The sequence below is a fragment of the Lissotriton vulgaris genome, chromosome 1_1 (genome assembly GCF_964263255.1).
Source record: "Lissotriton vulgaris chromosome 1_1, aLisVul1.2, whole genome shotgun sequence".
NCBI classification, from domain to species: domain Eukaryota; kingdom Metazoa; phylum Chordata; class Amphibia; order Caudata; family Salamandridae; genus Lissotriton; species Lissotriton vulgaris.
In genome coordinates this window covers 455,883,067-455,903,074 of record NC_141685.1, presented here as the reverse complement: position 1 = coordinate 455,903,074, position 20,008 = coordinate 455,883,067, and the positions used below count along the sequence as shown (strand labels likewise).

The following is a 20,008-nucleotide window of genomic DNA, read 5'->3' as shown; positions in this document are numbered from 1 at the left end:
GCTGCTGCTGCTTTTGTATATTAGGGACATTTGTCTAGGCACCCCATCTACTTAGCCTTCCGGCTACATCGCTGTGGCAAAATCAGCGTAGATGCAGCAGTGCTGCCATTTTGTTACCTGTATAAAACGCTATAAAAAAACAAAACCTATTCTTTAATGCTGTAAAGTAGAAAGAAAATGGGACATTCTTCCTGGGCCTTGTGTAACCCATGAGTACTCCACGTCAGGAAAACTTTATAATTTACCTTCTTCTGCAAACACTGTACGCACCACAGCATCATCGTCCTATGCCTGTCCCACACCGGGAGGCCTGCACCCTATTGCAACCAGAGCTCAGATGAAGAAGCGAACCGCAATACCGGCACAACAGCATCACACCTATATATGCATTGATGGTGATATCACACCTTTAACTGCCGTCATAGTAACAATACTTGGGTAAATGTAATACCCACTCAGTGTCCTTATTCTAAAATGAGTGGGTGTTAACATTTTTTATGCATTAGATTAATGTGATAAAAAAAATCACATTTATTAAAGCCCGTACCATTTACAATACAAAACTCACACTGATACAAATGCATTGCCATAGATTTTGCAGTTATAACAAAGTGAGCTATTGCCATTTTGCATTACACCATTTGATTAATGCTTCACCAAGGGAAAAAAAAGCAATTACATTCACAATGCCGATAGCTCAAAATAATGTCATTGCAAAACCTATTGCATTGTAAATGCTGCTTCACTGGTGAGGAAGAGTTAATTTTGGATTAGGGTGGTCAGACGTCCCAGCTTTCCCAGGACAGTCCCGGTGGTTTTTAGTTGACTGCCCTGACTTGGGGTGGGCGGAATTTGCATAATCGCGTTACGCAAATCTCCGCTAACATGCAGAAATTCTGCGAACGCGCAGAATTGCTTGTTCGCGATGCTTTTTTACTGTTCGCAATCGCTGTTTGCGTGCTAGGAGGAAATATCTCGCGAACATGCATTTGAGAACGCGAACAAGCAAAAAAATGTCAGTCGCAGAACGCAGAATTTTGGGCAATTTCGCGTTCTCCGCGGAACGCGAACTTACCCAAATTACCTAAATTCCGCGAACGGAACGGTATTTACCGCCCAGGCCTAGTCCTGCCGAATTCCTTCATTTTGAGTAAATGTATCAGTTTGGGGACAAAGGTCAAGTAATTGGAAGACATGCCCTCCTTACATGGGCGCTTCAGAAGAATGAAAAAATTATGTTTTTATTGTGTTTGCGTCAGGCAGCACAGGAGGAGTTCGACTGCATGCTCCCAGCAGATGGAAGAAAGGGTGAAGAGAAGGGCAAGGGGCATAGGGTGGAGGTCCTGCCACAGATAATGTTAACGAAATGTAGCCTTGTAAATGTCTGCCTATATATACCCTGCTCAGAAAAGCTGTTGTTGCTGAACATGCCACTGCCATTATGTGATGCATAAATCAAGAAAAAAGATGCGCGGCTCACTGACATTATAAAGGCAGGATCCGTCTGTTTTGCGTGTCTGCGTGGCAATAAATTTAAACATTTTCTGGAACCTGCGAGTGCCTGTCTCCTGTTCTGTGGTAGCGCATTTGACTGTTACATTACGTGAGTGACGATGTCACTAGCTGCATTGTGGAGCGGCAGTACAGTGGTGGAGGATGTGTGCACATACGTATAGAATATATATATATATATATATATATATATATATATATATATATATATATATATATATATATATATATATATATATATATTCATATATATATTCACTGAAAAAACCATAGGTTTCACACTAGTTATAGTTAGCTGTAAATTTTACTGACCTAAAACCATTGAAATTCCCATGTTATAGTTAGTTGGACTCACTATAACTTGCGCGCCTGCAATGCACTGCTGATGACGTCACATATTACATCCCTCACTATATATATATATATATATATATATATATATCCAAGTTTCAAAGTTGCTCCAAAGGGTTGCGGGAGGCCCCGTGGGAAGTGGCGTGAATGCCGGCAGAGCACGCCGGTAACTTCAATGACTTCTCTTCGTCTCCCAATTAAACACGCTCTCAGAAATCCAATAAACGCCAGAAATCAGCAGAGTCCAAGGGTGTTTATTGACACCTTACTACATGTTTCGGCTTGCGAGAAGCCTTGATCACGAATATATATATATATATATATATATATATATATATATATATATATATATATATATATATATATATATATATATATATATATATATATATATATATATATATATATATATACCGGGACAGGACAGATCTAGAAGTAAGACTAAAGGCTTTCACCCTGCTTTTATTTCCGGCACGTCACAGTGTTTGGTTGTCAAAATCTGGTGTCCCTATTTTGTATGACCTCTGTAATGTAAGCTTAATGACCAGTGATTCCTCTAGTTTGAATACATTTGTGAAGAATATTGTTCATAAATAAGGCTCCTTGTGTTCCGTTTTTACAGATAAATACAGACAGAAAACATTTTTTTCCTGTCCGTATTTATTTTTAATGGGAATAAAAACGGAAGTTGGGTTGTTTTTGAGTGGTTCTAAATGCTGTCAATCTTGACTGACAGGCCAATAGCTGTGCATATTGATAGGCATGTGGATTAAAAAAAAATATGGATTTTAGTAAAGAGTCTTAAACAGCAGTAGATTTGCACAAACTTGATACTAAAATTTACATATTTTCTTACAAGTGCATATTTTACCATCTGAGTGTGTACGTTCAGGCACAAGTGCACATTAACTGGTTAAATAAATGCGGAAATATGCACATTTCAGCTTAATTTTTTCTCAAAACCTATAATAAATATGGATAAATACAGGTAAAATTAGCAAAAAAGAAATATGGATAAATACAGACAGAAATGACGACAACAAAAAATACCATAAAAGCGGGAGCCCTATTTATAAATGATGGTTTCATGCTTAATCGGGAGTAAAACAGTGACTTTTTGTATTGGCATTGACATTCCAGCTCCCCTGTGTCAACATATCACCTGTAGAGCCAATTTGCCTACATTTTATCCCCCTGCTGTTGCAGGATTTTGTATTTAATAAGACCAGTCCATTGGTTTACTTCTGTAATGTAAGCAAGGTGACCAGTGATTCCTGTGGTTTGAATATATTTGTGAAGAATATTGTTTTGTAAATTATGGATTTGTGCTTAATCGGGAGTAAAACAGTGACTTTTTGAATTGCCATTGACACTCCAGCTCCCCTGTGTCAACATATATCACCTGTGAAGCCAATTTGCATAAATTGTATCCCCCGCTGTTGCAGGATATTGTATTTAGTAAGACCAGGCAGTCGCTGCTTCTGCTAAAGAAAATCTGGTTCCTGATGTCACTGAAGGTCATGGGGAAATGACAGACAGCCTGGTTCCAAATCCACAGGCGACTTTGAACCTGGCAGGGCTTTGCTGCTTTGACCTGGACGTGTTTTCATTTTAGTAATTAGTTGCGAAATATCTGAATTGGGCTGTGGTTAACAGCTGTCTAATCCTGTAAGATCTTTTAGTTCTTACAGGTATTTTAAATATGAAGTTAAGTTGAACAAGCCAGGATCTTCCCAATTTTAAGATGAAAGCACGTCAAATGTTAACATTTCAAAGTAGAAAAGGATGTATTTGTAGTTTTTGTGGGAAATAGGAACCTCAAGATGTAATACTGCAAGTGTTGTGAGATAGCTACTAGAAAAAAGTTTTAAAAATATGTCTTAAGACTGTCAATGAGTAAAGAGTCAATACTTTACATTTCAGAATTTGTGGGAAATTATTTTAAATGTAGCTTTAGTTTTAAACCCTTGGTCTAGTACTCGTTTTGCCTTTTAAACACCATGCATTTCAGGTCATTTTTTAACGCGGTTTGAGAGAAACTACCCAGAGCTCTATGGAGAGAGAGTTCAAGATTCTTCGGCATAAACTGATTAAAATTATTCGAGGATGTGATGCTTCTCAAAACTAGGTATCTAGAAAAGTGTCTCGGAGCTTCGTAGTGGATGAAGAACACCCAGGAGGTTATCTTCCTCTGCCAGATAGATATAAGTGAAGAATCTTTGGGCATCATAATATGAACCAAGCTGGCTCTTCCTTAAATGCATCCACAATGTCTATATAGATAACCATTGTATGGTGTTGAGGACACGGTCAATGTGGTCTAAAGGATGCCTGATTGCAAGGTAGGCTTGATGGAGATAAGATTGGCTTTATGTAAACTGCTGAGGATATTGTTTACATAATCCAGTCTGGGCATCACCAAGACCTGTGTGATTGTCTTAAAGTCCGGCCGAGAGAAGAAATCTTTATCCTCTTTGAGAAGCCTTAACTGGAATTGGGTGAGGTTGGCCATATAGTTTGCATGTCCATGTAGAGTAAGCCTTTTATGTAGGATGATGAAGGATTTGGTAGAATCAATAATGATGGGGTTTGATTCAAAGATGTTGAGGCATTCTAGCCACTAATAAACAGATTAGAGGAAGGTACGGGAACAATGAGCTTTAGATGATTTGGTGCCACCCAGGATCTGGCACAGATAGGAGAGGTGCTGGATGTGAGCAGCTTAGTAGGCTGTCACATACAGTGTCATCAGTGTCTTGGTGGCAGTACATGGCTTGTTCATGAAGTCGAGGAAAGTTTAATTAATGTGGGGGCATTGATGTAACCTTTAGGGATGTCTTACTGGAGAAGGTCTGGCCAAGAAAAGGAGTTAATTTTTTTAACCTTTTGTGCGTGGTTCTGCAAGAATGAGAACTAGTTTTGGACCTTACATCAGGTACTAGTGATTGATGGTATCAGACTCCAACAAGTTGAAGAGGCTCAGCAGAAAGAGTGTTTGCAGGGATTTTTATAGAGTGCATGTTAACTTCAATTTTCTGCTGGGCTGCTTCTTTTCAAAAAAACTGTGTTGCACACATTTAAGTTAATTATTGTTTTGAGTTACTGCTCTAGGTTTGGTGCCTCCTAGTTTCCTTCTAGTATTTTACAGGTTTCCTTAGTGTTAGCCACAGAGTCTGCATATGAAGGACCAGAAGGTCAAGAGTGAAAGGATCTCTATTTCCTAAGAAGAATGGATTTATCGAACGCTGAGCTTATCCAACTACAATTACATTGGTCACGCCCCTTTGAGAGACACCCCCGACACCCCCCCCCCAGTTTTTTCACGCCATTTAAAGCCCTGCTACCTAGTTAAAGTCACAGAGGATTAGGAGTTGTGAAGCTTTTAGGCCTAGAGGAGCAAGTAAGCGGGTGAATTTAAGGCCAAAGTCATTGGCTGACTCTGGAATTTGATAAACATTAACTCCTGAATAAGTGGTAGAAGGACCTGGAGATAAAGTGAAGGGGAGACATTCAGCTTTATTAATGGAGGGTGTATGTGGCTGTGATAGTGTGAAAGAAATTATTCAAACTGTATTCATCCCACACCGGGCCTCATTATGAGTGCCCCAGTTAACTGCAAAATGTGTGGTCACTAATGTTGACAAACACATTGCATTTAGGAATGTGGCCTGAAACACTGCATACCGCAAATTTCTCCAGGTAAGTATCGTCAGGTCAAACCTGCTGATAGTTACTAGGGGAAAAGGTCCTGAAAATACCATGACATGCCGCTTTTAGAGAAATGATCACCAAAATCATCATGTTGTGCCCCATTTTTTGCAGGTAAAACTCCTAAATGGAATATTTTATTGCATCAGACAAGTACTGAATGCCATGGTGTCAATTAGTTTACAGATGTGATTAAAAAAAAATTCCAATACCGGGACACTCCTTGTGAGGCCCTTTGTGTAAAAGAGTCTTGGGCACCCACATTGAATCTTAGGGCTTCAAAGGGGGCATCATATTGAACCTGATGGTTATAAAGAGGTGTAATACATATTGCCCAGGGTGCAATTTTTGCTTCTTCAATTAGTTCATTGTCCAGGACGGATTTGAGGTTTTTAGAGGGATGTATTGTCCTGGGGCATCTGAGGATGTTCAAAATCTAGCATCCAGTGCGTTGGCCACTGCAACGCTCAGCCCTGCTTTTATAGTCTCTCCACCCTGTTGTTAGCGCTTTACACAATAATGTAAAATACTTTGTGTTTCTACAATATATACTTACTCCTTCCAGTACTTTAATGCATTTAGCAGTGGAGAAAGCAATTTGCCATCTTCTTCCGTCTTTGTTCTTTGAAGTGTTTCCATGCCCTAAAATATTGACATTCTACAATGTTTTTTTTTATTTTATGTGCCTGGAATTTTTAGGGAGTGCACTTTGTAAAGATAAGTGATTACAATAAATACCATTTTGGTGACCGATACCATTTATCTTATAATATAGTTGTCACTTCCGTATTGTGTTCTGTTGAATAGTGCTGTAAATAGCAAAAGTTATAATCCCCCCAACTGAATGGTGCACGAGTTGTCGACCTCTTTCGAATGAAATGATGCATAATCCCTACCGAAATTCATCCTTGTGACCTTTAGGTGCATGGATCACAGCAGTGAGTGCCACCTGACTAAAAGAAAAATACATATCCGTTTATATTTTGTGTTTATGGAAGGACCAACAGACTGTACTTGATTCCGTGTATTTTTTTGTAACATGTCGATTCTGTTCGTTTTACAGTACTTGTGTATTCATTGCGACAGTTCTGAAATACCCGATTTCTTCTTGTTTTGCAGTTCTGTTTATTTTTTATGTGTGAAAAAGATAGCTTTTGTCCTTTTTTTATTTATTTTATTGCCCGGGATATAAAACATGACCATGCTGCTAAAATGCTAGCAGCCTTGGTATGTGTTGGCCTGCTCGTTCATTTTATACAATCTCTTTAGGTCGAGCTGGTGTAAGCAGTGCGAAGCACTGCATCCAGCAAAGCATCTTTTGTTACTCACTTCCTGGGAATGTGAGACAGGGGATGGGCACGCGCAGGCGATTCTCCCATGTGAGCGCGCACGTTCACCCACACGCCGTGCACATCTCCTGTCCTACATTGCCAGGAAGTAGATAACACATACACACACACAGACACAAATGCATACACAAACGCACACACAAACGCACATACACACACAAACACACACACAAACGCACACACAAACGCACACTCACACACAAACACACACAGTCACACGCACACACACACAGACACACTCACAGACACACTCGCACACACACACACACTCGCACACACAGACACACTCGCACACACATCCCCCACACTCCCCCCTCACACACTCCCCCCACACTCACCGGGCTCTTTCCGCGTGTCCCTCTCTCACTCGGCAGCCAGCTGGTTAGTCTCGGCATGGGAGCCCCGCAGTGCTATCCGCTGGTCTTCACCCTGGCCCCCTCTTGGGATCCGGGACTTCGCTTTGGCGCCGGGGCTCCCTCTTCATAACAAATAGAGTGCATGCGCGGGCAGATCCGCCCTCTCAGTCACAACCCGGTTGCTGAGCTGCTTTCTGTTTCGCTGTCTTCCGTGTTTATCCTTTTCTCTATCTCTCGCTTTATCTCGTCTCTCCTGTTTTCTATTTTCTGTGATTCCGTTCGTGTCTCTCAATCCACAACTTTCTGTCTTTGTTTTGCTGTCTCTATTTTGTTCTTTCTTTCTCTCAAATTCACTTATATCTTTTTCTCTCTCTCTGTTCCGCACCGTACCAGCTCTAATCAGCTGAGCCGCGGTCACATTTCCTCTCTGAGTCAATAAGAACCCTTTGCTCGAACCAAACATGGTAAATGCCAGCACGTGACTTTGACGTAATAACGGTGACTACAGACTGTCCTGCCTGCCACCCTGTATGTCGGCAATAATGCAGCACTTTATCTGCATGGGGCATTGCACAACAGCTGCCAGGCTGGCAGGTGCCCTTTGTCCCTCAAATGGTTGTGCCAGCCTCTCTCAGTCAAAGGGTGCGTGCCGGCAGGATAAGCTTATATATCAGAAATAGCTTTGATTTCAGAACACTGCTCCAAGACTCGCATAGGGCCCGGGACCTGCTTGGAATCTCCTCCAAATGTCTTGAATGTGAGTATTTTTTTTGTAAATTCTGAATTCTCTTGCGACAGTCTGGCCGGGCTGACCTGGCATTTCATGTCCGCTGGGTGCATTCTCCGGTGTGGGGCAACACTCTCCCTGGGTAAGGATTATACTCCGGGTCGGATTGGGATTACAATTTGGCCGGGCACTGACAAAAAAGTGGCCCACATTCAAGGGGCGTGGCCCACGATTAAGGGTCGTGGCCCACATTCAAGGGACGTGCCCTTTCATGGAACACTATTTGGTTACTCTTTGAAGTCTAATTTGTAGAGAAATATTTAGTAAATTACGCCTTTTAAAGCTTACAGAGCAAGTAACATTGGTAAAGACTAGGAGCACTACAGTTCTGATAACTGAATACTTACTTGCAGTCTTAACGCCCTGCACAATGCCGTTAGATACTCTTTCCCAACCAGCTATGTCCTAGACCAGGAGTACTCATAGTACGGCCCACGGGCCACCAGCGGCCCGACAAGCCTTCCCTGGCGGCCTGCGGACCTTGGAGACATCCTACCAGTGTTATTAAGAAAAATGTAAGAGTGTCCTGTGTCCGCAAACACTGTCGGCTGCAGCAGCGCTCTATGGGGCCTGGCGATTCCAGCGAAGGTCAGATTGGAGCTGCAGGGGCTCTAAGAATCGGCTAAAGAACAACAAAGCCTCATTAACAAGTAAGTGGTCTTTTTTTTTTTTTTTTTGAAAATTCTTTATTGTCAGGAGTTTAGAAGAGATATTCATATCGGCATTTTGTAGTTGAAGCGACATAACAGTATTATGATCCCCCGGTGGGGAAAGGATTTAACACAGATTGTATCAACAGTTATCAATTCCTTGTAAGGCCCAGTAGTTAAGAAGTGAATAAACAGACTTATGTATCACAAGGCCCAATTTCACCCCTTCTTCTTAACGCCCATCCCGCCCATACTTTTTCGATTCAGAAGGCTGACTTCTCCCACACATGGTATTAGCGGGGACATATAAGAATAAAGAAAACAAGTCTAAAAACCCAACAACGGTCATCATTTTACCAATACTTGTGTACGTTCACATATACTATCCCACAGGCTTACACATTCAGCATTCCGTCTGCAGTAGCGGTGCATTCCCTCCGCCTCCCGGCCCCTCCCCTGTTTATGCTAGCACATCCATAGCCACTAGTCCTCGTCTTCTCCCGATTCCGAGTCCTCACCCTCCGGCAATGCCTCACATGGGTCACCCCTATATGCGTTCCATGGCATCCACACCCGATTCCATTTGCGGGGGCAGGCTCTTAATACATATACTGCTCTCTCCTTTACCATGAGAAGGTCCATGTTTCTTATCCACCCTGCCACCGTCGGCAATTCTGGAGCGCCCCACCTCTGTGCAATGTCTCGTTTGGCCACTGTCACTGCTAGGGTGACCCACAGTTGTCCATACCTGTTTAAGTCCGTAGGGTCCCAAATGTTCAACAGGCATTTACGAGGTTCCGGTAGGACAGAAACATTGATGGCCTGAGAGACTGTGCGCATAATCTGACGCCATAGTTCCCTGATTTGTGGACATTCCCATAACGTGTGTAGGAGAGTCCCTTCCTCCCCGCATCCCCTGAGGCAGTATGGGTGAGGCGCTCTCTGTATTTTGTGGAGTAATGTGCGAGTGTAGTAGGTGCGGTGTAGCACCTTGAGCTGCACCAGGCGGAATCTGGCTGATATGCCCACTTCCCTCGGCGAGGCCAATGCCTCATTCCACTCCGTTTCATCCATGTCGCCCAGTTCGTCCACCCATTTCTCTTTAAGTTTGTGTGTGGGATCTGGCATGTTGTTAATCAATTTTTTGTACGTGAGTGAGGTCGCTTTTTGCTCCATGAATTCGGTGAGCAGCCTATCCTCAAGTGGCGATGTTTCTGGGAGTGTGGTGTCTGGTGGGATCGCCTGCAGTAGTGCATGCCGGATTTGTACATAGCGGTACGTTTCAGTGGGCCCCAGGCCGTATTGTTGCTGGAGGTGCTGGAAGGGAATAACCGTGCCCTTGTCCCAGAGGTCCCCCACTACCGAGATCCCTATGTCGTCCCACCTCGCAAATCCCTTACAGGTCCGCAGGTTACCCAGTGTTCTAGTGTCCCATAGCGGTGTTAGCCTGGTGATTTTACCCTTCCACCCTAGGCGTGATTGTGCCGTATGCCAGATTGTCGCTGTGTGGAATGTTGGGCCTAGCAGGGTCTTTACCTGCGGGTAGTTGTACAGCACCGAGAGCATGCCATCAGTCCCCAGTTGCGACCAGTCCGCCTTGTATGCGGGGTCGTCCCGTGAGACGTGAATCCAATGATTAATAACTTTAAGCTGTGACGCCCAGTAATATAGTTGGAGATTGGGTAATGCAATACCCCCCTCGTACCAGCTCTTCACCAGTTTTGCCTGCGCTATTCGCGCCGGACCATTACTCCACAACAGGCTGGAGACCAATGCCGCTACCCGTCTAAAATACTGTGGGTTAACCACATAAGGGGAGCTTTCTAGCACATACAGAAATCTCGGGAGAGCCATCATTTTATAGAGCGCCGCGCGCCCTAGGAGGGTCAGCGGCAGCGTCGCCCAGTATTGGACATCAGTACGCAATCTTTGCAGAGGCGGCTGCAGGTTTTCGATATAAAACTGTTTAGAGTCCTTCGTCACATAAATACCTAAGTACTTAAAGGAGGAGGTGGTTACTGTGAGAGGACAGTTAGCCGGCAGCACCGGAGCCGGGCCAGTAAAGACATAGAGTATAGACTTGGACCAGTTCAGGGTATATCCCGAGGCCCTGCCGTGTTCATCGCAGATTGCCAATAGGGCGGGGACCCCTTCAGTTGGGCCGGTCATGTATACTAACATGTCGTCGGCGTACAAGGAGACTTTGTCCTCCCACCCGTCGCTCCAAGTGATTCCCCGAAACAACGGCGTCGATCTAAGCAGGATTGCCAGTGGCTCCAGTACTATCGCAAACAACAGGGGCGACAGCGGGCACCCCTGTCTAGTTCCCCTCCCCAGCGGAAAGGTCGAGGATATGCGTCCATTTGCAACCACCTGTGCCATCGGTTGGGCGTAGAGCAGTCGCACCCATGCCATATATTGGGGCCCGAAGCCCATGCGGGTTAGGACAGCAAAAAGGTACTCCCACTCTACCAAATCAAATGCCATTTTAGCATCTAGGGAAAGTATCACAGCCTGCTCCGTAAGAAGATGCGCCTTCGCCAGTACCCCATGGACCCTCCGCAGATTTAGCGCTGTGCTTCTGTGTGGCATAAAGCCCGATTGGTCAGGGTGTATTAGGGTACTCAGATGTTTGGTTAGGCGGCTGGCCAGGAGCTTCGCCAGGACCTTTGCCTCTGCGTTGAGCAGGGAGATGGGTCGGTATGAGGCACTGTCTGTTGGTGGCTTGGTTGGTTTGGGGATGGCCACAATGGTGGCCGTGCGTTGATCGAGTGGAAGCAGCGCCTTTTTTGCACTGTCGTTATACATGTCTAAGAGGGGCTTGGCCAGCACAGAGTCCATCGTCTTATACCACTCCACAGGAATTCCGTTTGGGCCTAGGGCTTTGCCTGACTGCAGCGCCTGTATTGCCAACTGGACCTCTCCCTCTGTCAGGTCTGCATCAAGTTCCTGCTGTGCTTCAGGTGTGAGTACGGGGACAGGGATGTGACCAAGTGATTCTGTGGCCTCCCGCTCAGTGACTGGCCGTGTCGGTGTGTAGATCCCCTGGAAGTGGCGAGCTAGAGTCTGGATTATCTGTTCCGGGTGAGTTTGCAGCACGCCGGCCGCATCGTAGAGCCCGTGTATCCCCTTGTTACTGCCACCTCGTTTGTCCAGCCATGCCAGCATCTTCCCCGCCTTATCGCCCACATCATAGATTCTGTGCGCCGTGCTCGCGAGGTGTCCTTTGGTGATCACAGTGAGGTGTGCCTGGTGCTGCTGCTGACGGAGCTGTAGTTCATGAAGCGTCTCAGGGGAAGTAAGTGGTCTTTTAAAGACCTGTTAAGTACTCGGGTGCGGTGGGAAGCTGTCTCAGCCCCGGCTGACACACACACACACGCCAGGCGAGGTGGCGGAGGGAGGGAGTGGGGGGGGGAGAGGCAGACAGGTGGGAGGGAGACAGAGAGTTACAGAGTGCTTTCCTCCAGTATTTCTGTAAAGTATCGGTTTGTTTTTTTCTAACTCGGGGCTCCACTTCTACGCTTTTTAATTACTGATTGTGTCAAGAAGGCAGGGTTAGAATGTAGGAAGTAGCCTATTAAGTAACAGTGAAGTCTGTTTGTGCAGTCCTGGAAGCGTGGCCACAAAACTGTCACACAGAAGCAGGAATTATAAGTAGCTCGTGAAGTGGGGTGTTTTAAAGGTGTCGGGAGCAGCTAAGGAAGACATACATCTAGATTTAAATAAACATGAAAAAGCAGCAGCAGTCTCCTCGTGAGGCCCAAAATCATGTGAGGCACTTGAATGATAGAGAGCTCTTTCCCTGGAGGAGCCCGAGACCCTCACATGATGAACTGCGCCGAGAACATATCAAGAGGGGGAGGGATCTGAGGTGAAGACCACCACCCGAGGTGAGCCGGAGAGACCACCCCCGTGGAGGGAGCGAGGTTCTCGTCACAACCTTAATGGTGAATACAAGTGGGGGGGAGAGGGGGCGGTCTGCTGAACCCCTCCCTAGAAAAGCTCTGGGGATAAATGTTTCCTTGGAGGGGTGGTTTCATCTTCCGAAGACACTCACAGGAAGGGCAACAGCGAGAAAGAACTATGTCCTGGATGGGGAGGGATTCTCAACAGCAAGAGACATTTCGTGGGAGAGTGAAGGCATCTGAGGGTGGGGAGATGTGAAAAAGCATCCGGCTAACACCTCGCCGTGCCGGGAAGGGGAGTGATGGAAGGGGAGTGAGGGAAGGGGAGTGAGGGAAGGGGAGTGAGGGAAGGGGAGTGAGGGAAGGGGAGTGAGGGAAGGGGAGTGAGGGAAGGGGTGAAGGAGGGAGGGAATGAGGGAAGGGGAGTGAGGGAAGGGGTGAAGGAGGGAGGGAATGAGGGAAGGGGAGTGAGGGAAGGGGAGGCAGGGAGTGAGGGAAGGGGAGTGAGGGAAGAAGCGTGAGGGAGTGAGGGAAGGGGGGGGAGGGAAGAAGCGTGAGGGAGTGAGGGAAGGGGAGGGAGGGAAGAGGAGTGAGGGTGAGGGAGGGAAGGAGATGAAGGGAGAGGGAGGGAGAAGGAAGGAGAGGGAAGGAGAGGGAAGGAGATAGGGAGAGGGAGTGAGACAGTCAGAGTGAGGGAGAGATGGGGAGAGAGAGAGGGAGTGAGACAGTCGGAGTGAGTGAGACAGAGGGAGACAGGGAGGGAGGGAGAGAGAAAGAGAGAGATGGAGCGAGGGAGGCAGAGAGAGAGAGAGAGAGATGGAGCGAGGGAGGCAGAGAGAGAGATGGAGCGAGGGAGGCAGAGAGAGAGATGGAGCGAGGGAGGCAGAGAGAGATGGAGCGAGGGAGGCAGAGAGAGAGATGGAGCGAGGGAGGCAGAGAGAGAGATGGAGCGAGGGAGGCAGAGAGAGAGATGGAGCGAGGGAGGCAGAGAGAGAGAGAGATAGAGGGAGGGAGACAGAGCGAGGGAAAGGGAGAGGGAGAGATATGTGTATGCTGGGTCTGGTGGCTCAGTGGACAAAGGCGTCCGCTGCAGGGACCTGTGTTGAACCTCACGGTCACAGTTTTTTTTTGTTGCTCTAGCCCCGCCCCCTCCCCCACTGACCCGCCCCCCCCACCGGTGCGGCCCTCTGACACAAACCACACTGTAAATTTGGCCCCCGAGAGAAAGTTTGTGAGTACCCATGTCCTAGACTCTAATCATCACATAAGTCAGAAATCTAGCACAAACTCAAGGAGAAAGGGTAAGACTGGAATCTCTGGGAATAGAACCTGTAATAACAAAAGTAAGAATTCACAAACGAGGAAAAGGCAGTCTGGGGTGTAAAGAATGCTGGAAAATGTATCTGTACAATCTAGTCATAAATGTATTTCACAACCAGCAGGTGATGTCCATATGCAAAAAACACAGTTCTATTTATGAGTACCAATTACAGTACACATGATCCGATTTTTTTTATTTAACGGCCTGGGCGATGAAGTGATCTGCCCAGAATCACAGGTTGTTGAGCAGACGCTGGGACTCAAACTTGAATCCTGATCTCTGCAACTCTGGCGTCAGGCCACATATCATCATTACAATGGGAGTATAAAGGGGAATACCAGAACAGCCAGCCCCCCACTCAAAGGATTTATTGTCAATAGTCGGCTGTCCCTTCACTGATACACCTTTAATACTTTGCAGATAACAGCCCCAAAGGGTCAATACTTTTAGGACATCATTTTCCATGAACCAATATAACCCCTTCGATGCTATTGACGGAACGGTTCCGTCATGAGCGTCGGTTGGCCTGTGCTCATGACGGAACCGTTCCGTCATAAGCTCGTTGGCTCATTAGAACGTTCAGCACAGCGCAGGAATCTGCGCCGCGCTGAAGGTGTTAATAAGTTGGTCATTAGGCTGCAGTGTATCCTATTTCTAAAACAAAGAAAAATAAACCACCAACTACAACCCTTTCATCACAAGAAAAAATTGTGAGAAGGAAAGAAGGCACCTCACGGTAGCAACACCAAGGGAGAAAACTGACTGGTACTCGCCAGTAACCCACTTCTCATCATTGGTAACCTTCTTTCCAATAAGGAAATGTGCATGTGTATTTAGACAAAACCTTAACCCGATGAAAACAAAAACAGAGAAGAAAAGGAACAACCTAAGTACAAGTGTGTTTCCTATGTGTATAAAAATCAACCCAGTGTTCAAGGATCCCTTGAGAACAAAAACGTAGTCCTCAACATTAAAAATTGGTAAAGCTTACTTGCTACCGATACTCTTTATTACTTGCAGCAAGCTTTTCCACATTGAAAAATTACTCCTATCAAGTCAAAACTGATAACAACTAGCCAACATGTTTCGTTGCTATTAGCAATTTGAAGCAACTTTGTCAGGGCTAGGGATCCAAATAAAGGTTTTCATGTGGGGTTTACTTCAAACCTTATGGTTGCATAACTACTGCATACCGGCAACCTCACAAAGATGCAAAAACGGGTCAAACGATCGCGTCCATTTGATGACCAACAGCGGGTCTGTATCACCGCGACCTCAGACCCGGTGTGTTTTCAATCATCCGGCCGATTGAAAACACACCGCTTCTGAGGTCGCGGTGATACAGACCCACTGTTGGTCATCAGATGGATAGGAGTCATTTTTTAACGTGGAAAAGCTTGCTTTAAATACCATATTTTCAAATGTATTTTTAATATGGGCGATGAGTAAGAACCTATCACAGAGATTTTGCAGAAAAATGTGTTTGTTTCATGCAACATCCATAAAAAAATGTCTTTGAGATCAAACGGGCCATCACATATGAGAAATAGGAGGATGTCACTGAGATTATTTTCATTAATATTAGTGAGCTGCTACTGTGTTGTATTATTGAAAACGCACGTCAATGTCCTTGAATATTAGATGTAAATACATTAAGAATTTGGACAAGTATGGTAGTGCTCTGTCCAGTGACCAGCTGAAAGAGGGCATCAAAAAGTAGAAATTGGATTATAAATTCAAATTTGTTCCGAACAGGGGCCCAAAAATATGTTTGGCCCAGGGCCCCCAAAATCCTTAAGATGTTTGGCACAAACAAGGAATGAAAGTGAGAGGATACTCTTCTTGCACAGGACACAGGGCCAAGGTGACAATGGCGTACATGCTGAGCAACTAAAAAAACAGCAATGCCCCTTTCTGTCACAAAATTATTCGAGCCCTCCAGCGAAGGAGCACCTAATAAGCAGGAAGCCCCTGCTATTACTAACCTACTCAGCCCAATCCAGACCTTCATCTCAGGAGCACATGAACAGCAGTAAGGCCCCTGCAATTAGTAAATTAATCAGCCCTCCAGGCCTCAGGGCAATGTCCTGGCAGGGGAGCACAAAACACAGCTGCTGGGTCATCCATGGTAGCCAGGGGGAGGCTGAGGTGAAGATGGCGCAAGTTCCAAAAATCACCTGGCCCCCACAGCGAGACCCATTCTTCCTCGCCCACTATGCCCTTGCCCTGAATGTGAAGGGCTGTGGGCGAGGTGTTAAAACAAACACAGTTTATGTGCTGCGTGGGCCCCAGGGGGGCCAAGGTGAAAATGGCTCAAATGCCTGAGCAACACCTGGCCCCCAGGGAGGCCGATTTTTGCAAATAATCACCCCCTCCCCAGCCACCCTCAGCGTGATTGCTTTGCAGAGCAGGGGGTGAAGGAGAGGCCACAGCGGATAATCTCTGTACGGCGCATAGTGAAGCTGCATTCATTTCTCTCTCTGTCTCCGTGCCCTCTGTGGGACGGTTTTTTTCTCTCCCCTTTCCTAGTCCACAGAGAGCACGGAGACAGAGAAATTAATGCAGCTTCACTGTGAGGATGAGAAAGGGGAGAAATAAAAACGGCCCACAGAGGGCACGGAGACACCGCCCCTTCGGCCATGCCCGAATGCCTGCATTGCCAATCCGCCCCTGATTATACTCCAGGGTGAACAGGTCCCGGCTGCTTCTTCGAAGGGGGAACTTGTTTATTTTTCAAAAAAAATTGTTGTTCCAGGCAGATACTTAGTAAACAGTCTGCATCTGTAGAATGTCTCCTTCCGGAGCCTCCGACCCAACCCTGCACCACATGAGCTTCCACAGAATTGTCTGTTTCTTCTCTTTTATCTGATTTCTTTTAGGATGCACCTCAAACCACTCTCCCGATTTTTGATTACCGTCTGTTATTTTTTTAATTAATTAAAATTAAAATTATCTAGTTAATATTTTTCATTAAGCGCCACATGTTACCCTTGGTTTGCTTCATGGCACTCTCTAGCCCTTCAAGCGTAAAAGAAAGCAAGAAAAGCCTAAGCATGCTTACAAAAGAGACCACGTCAGCAAACCTTTTATGTCAACTGAATCCAGGGCTGTCCAGGTGGTAGTGAGTGGAGAGGGTATATGAATTAATATAGGACGCCCTCTTGAACAGCACCGATTCACTTACGATGTACTATGTAACCCATCTAACGTATCCCTATAGATCCCCCCAATAGTCTTTGACTTGGCCAAGTCTATCAACCATCATTTAAATCCCTCGGTGTACTGTCGGCGTTTTGAACTCTTGTTTCTTTACTGCTGCCTCGTGTACAGGTTGCTGCCGCCAGGATCGGATTGGGATCACAGTTTGGCCGGGCACTGATGAAACAAGCATTTGCAATGCAATAGGTCTCGCATTTGCGCAAGTTTAAGCTATTGGCATTGTAAATGACAATGCCTTTTATTTACGTTTTAAAAATGAAAACAAAAATGAAAAGCATTGTTATTTGCAATGTCAATAGCTCAAACTCGTGTAAATGCGAGACCTATTGCATTGCAAATGCTTGTTTTGTAAGCTCTGTTGCCTACCCAGAAAGTGTAGACCCTTGAGAATCGCAGATGCTGATGCTGATGCAGGGTTTACCTTGTCAGTTTCGCCTGGGAAGAATGTACTTGCCAGGAGATGAGCAGTTGCACCGAGCTCCTCGGTGCGTCAGAAAGGGGTGGGTGGGGCCTGCAGAAAAGGACGGGGGTGTAGGAGGAGCAGGCCGGGAGTGGGTGGCCGCTTGTGGCGAGAAAAGAGCTAGCGACAGGGCGCATCACACAAGGCGGAAATGTTTGTTGTTGAAACTGGATTACAAGAAGGAACTACGCCAGCCTCGGGGTCTTGCCGGTGAACTTCAAGGATGCCTGGCACATGAATAAGCCCGCGGGGCTTTCTGCCAGCTTTGTAGAAGGGGCCACCACCCCACTTGTGCGTGTGCCTATTGCCAGACGGTCGAGCGCAGGACAGCTCGCTCACCAGAGCGCACAGAAACCCACTGGACGACCACAAGACACTTGTTTTATTTTTTTCGGGCCGGTTACCTTGGTCGTGACTTTTGTCAGAGTTAAATCTAGTGGCTGCAGCCTGCAACCTATTGCTATCCGAAGAGATTCCTGTTTTTCCTGTCTTGTGGACGAAGAAAATACTTTCTAGCAATACTGTAAGTTCACGCCTTCATTTTCAATGCAGGTCTAAGCTTAACGCGAAAGTAGTGTTTGAAAGAGATTCATACATATTTTTGAGCGGGATTGGAGACAATCACCCAGAATAATAAAAATACTGATGTTATTGCTTCCAAAGCCGGACATGACCCGACTGTGCATTCGTTTGCGAAGTGATATATATATTTCTTGTTATGTATCCTATCTATCGCTTTCCTCTGCAAGCTAGATAGTGTTGTTGTCTTGAATCTTTAAACATGGTCACCGTAAGCATAATTGCAAGTTTTTCTTGGTGAAAAGGAAACACAAAAAGCGGTTCATTCGAGAAGATTTAAACATAAAAACGTTATACTGCTGCTCGGTTCTATTCGCCTTACTTCCTTGTTTCTGTTTACCAAATTCATTTACAAAGTGTTACGTTCAACTGTTGCATGGTGTACAAAATAATTTCGTAAATGGATTCGTCCTGTTTTATGATTGATTGGTGGGCGCATCAAAGCCCAAACAAACAAAGCCCTGTCATCTCCTTGCTGTTGTCAGGCTGCGGATTTGGGATTAGGCCTGCTGAACACAGCACAGATCTTAACCTAGGTTCTTAACATCAGAAATAACCTGCTGGCTCAGTTGGAAACTCTGACTTAATCTTTTAATCTGTTGAAGTTTCTGAAGTGCTTATTTGGCTTCTCATGGACATGACAAATGTTGGGTGTGTGTGGTGTTCAGAGTGCCACTAATGTAACTTTTTGTATAGTATCGGATAAGTTAACAGTTGGATAGTTAGCATACTGTAATGATATTACAATGATATTTCAAGATGTAACAGTGCCCGGAATGGTATAATAACTGTAACTTGTAGACCAGAGGTACTCACTAACTTTCTCTCGGGGCCAAATTTAGAGTATGGTTTGTGGCCGAGGGCCGCCCCTGTGGAGGCGGGGTCAGTGGGGGCGGGGCTAGAGTGAAAAAAACTGTGACCATGAGGTTAAACATAGGCCCCTGCAGCGCACCGGACGCATTAGTCCACTGAGCCACCAGACACAACATGCATACACATGTCTGTCTGTGTCTCTGTATGTGTGTATCTGCCTGTGTGTCTCTATCTGTGTGTTTCTATCTGTGTGTGTGTCTGTCTCTCTGTGTCGGTCTGTGTGTGCGTCTCTGTGTGTGCGTCTGTCTCTGTGTGTGCGTCTCTGTCTCTGTGTGTGCGCCTGTCTTTGTGTGTGCGCCTGTTTTTGTGTGTGCGCCTGTCTTTGTGTGCGGGTCTGTCTCTGTGTGCGGGTCTGTCTCTGTGTGCGGGCCTGTCTCTGTGTGCGGGCCTGTCTCTGTGTGCGGGCCTGTCTCTGTGTGCGGTCTGTCTCTGTGTGCGGTCTGTCTCTGTGTGCGGTCTGTCTCTGTGGGCGGGTCTGTCTCTGTGGGCGGGTCTGTCTCTGTGGGCGGGTCTGTCTCTGTGGGCGGGTCTGTCTCTGTGTGCGCGTCTGTCTCTGTGTGTGCGTCTGTCTCTGTGTGTGCATCTCTGTCTGTGTGCGTCTGTCTGTGTGTCTCTGTCTGTGCGTCTCTGTCTGTGCGTCTCTGTCTCTCTGGGCATCTCTCTCTGTGCGCGTCTCTGTCTCTTTGTGTGCATCTCTGTCTCTTTGCGTGCATCTCTGTCTCTGTGTGTGCGTCTCTGTCTCTGTGTGTGTGTCTGCCTCTGTGTGTGCGTCTCTGTCTCGGTGTGTGCATGTGTGTGTGCGTCTGTGTGCGTGTCTCTGTATGTGCATGTGTCTGTGTGCGCGCCTCTCTGTGTGTGTGCGTGCCTCTGTGTGTGTGTACCCGTCACTTTGAGTGTGTGTCTCTGTGTGTGCATGTCTTTGTGTGCGTCTGTCTCTG

At 46.1% G+C, this 20,008-nt stretch overlaps 1 protein-coding gene across 3 annotated transcripts in view; it reads left to right on the top strand.

Annotated features, from left to right (window-relative positions):
• The window catches only part of JAK1 (Janus kinase 1), a 436,233-nt gene that overhangs the window by 54,815 nt on the left and 361,410 nt on the right, over positions 1-20,008 (top strand). Inside the window, exon 1 of one of the 3 annotated variants that reach the window (XM_086953640.1) lies at positions 17,706-18,141. The exons of the other annotated variants lie outside the window; for them this stretch is intronic. The gene's annotated coding sequence lies outside the window, so the exon portion shown is untranslated. Of the gene's footprint in view, positions 1-17,705; positions 18,142-20,008 lie in introns of those variants that run through there. 3 annotated transcript variants of the gene reach the window in all.